The sequence below is a fragment of the Echinops telfairi genome, unplaced genomic scaffold (genome assembly GCF_000313985.2).
Source record: "Echinops telfairi isolate 266 unplaced genomic scaffold, ASM31398v2 ScPeMD7_7469;HRSCAF=8507_1, whole genome shotgun sequence".
NCBI lineage: Eukaryota > Metazoa > Chordata > Mammalia > Afrosoricida > Tenrecidae > Echinops > Echinops telfairi.
The window spans coordinates 99,947,456-99,949,100 of record NW_022111373.1 but is presented as its reverse complement, the minus strand read 5'-3'; positions in this window follow the sequence as shown (position 1 = coordinate 99,949,100).

Genomic DNA, 1,645 nt, shown 5'->3' with positions numbered 1-1,645 from the left:
TTTCCATGGTTTCTTACGAGAAACATATGTTCAGTTCTTGAACTTTTCAGTGTTCAAATGTGAATTTGGAACAAATTGGGTTCAGCAAACAAGGTATCTATCTATATATCCATATCTAAATGTTGCAAAGTGCCATTGAATTAGTTCTGACTCAGAAATCTTATGGACCTCAGAACAAAACATCGTCTGGTCCGATATCATCCTCACAATAATTGCTCTTGCTGCAGTGACTCTCTCAATCCATCTAAACTGTCTCTTTATCACTCACTTTCTACCTAGCAAGATGTCCTTCTCCGGGAACTAGTCTGTCCTGGTGGCATGCCCTAAGTACATGGGATGAAGTTTCATCATCCTGGTCTCTAGGGACCATTCTGACTGTCTTCAAAGTCAGGTATGTTCATTGTTCTGGGAGCTCATGGTATAAAGTCCACTCTTCACAAATGCAGTAATTCTTCTCTAGTCTTTCTTATTCCTTGTCCAGCTTTCGCATGTCTATTGGCTAATTGGATATACCATGTCATGGATCAGGCACACCGAACCTCAAGGTGACATCTCTGCTCTTTAACACTTTTGAAGAGCTCTTCTGCAGCAGATTTGCACAATGCAATACGTTTCTTGATGGCTGCTTCTGTGGATGTTGATGGTAGAGTCAAGTCAAATGAAATCCTTGGCAATTTCAATCTTTTCTTGAGTTAGCACGATGTTCTTGATTGGTTCAGGTGTGGGAATTTTTGTTTTGTATTGAGGTGCAATCCATACTAAAGGTTATAATGTTTGATCTTCATCAATAAGTGTGTCAAGTTCTCTTAACATTCAGCAAGCAATGTTGTGTAATCTGCATATCACAGGTTGATAATACGCATTCCTCCACTACTGATGACATCTTCATATAGCATGGTTTCTCAGACTACCTGCTCAGGATACAGATCATTTAAAGATGGGGAAAGAATGCAACGCCGACACACATCTTTCCTGATTTTCAGCCATGGAATATTCCCTTATTTTGTTTTTGTTTATGTACAAGTTCCATGTGAGCACAATTAATTGCTCCGAAATTCTCAGTCTTTGAAATGTTATGCATAATTTGTTTTGAGTCCAAGGCCTTTACATAGTCAATAAAATAAAGGTATATATCTTTGTGATATTCTCTGCTTTCAGTCAAAATTCATCATATGTCAGCAATAATATCCTTCCTTCCACATCCTCCTGAATTCCAGACAGTTCCCTGTCTGTGTACTGTAACAACCATTTAAGAAATGTACCTTCAGCAATATATTATTTGCATTTGGTATTAATATTGTTTGATAGCAGCCAGATACTGTTAAGCCACTTTTCTTTAGAATGGACACAAATGTGGATCTCTTCCAATTGGTTGGCCAGATAACTATATTCCACATTTCGTGGCACAGACAAATGTGTGCCTCCTGCACTGAACTAGTTTGTTAAAACACTTGAACTTGTATGAGTCATATTTTTCACCATTGCCTCAGTGTAGTTTGGACTTCCTCCTTCAGTACCATTTTGATCATAAATGGTTTAACATGGATCAATTAATTTTAGTCTAGTGACTCTGTGTATTCCTTCCATATTCTTTTCCTATATACTTTACCCATAAAATTAAATATTTTGCTCATAGAACTTTTTA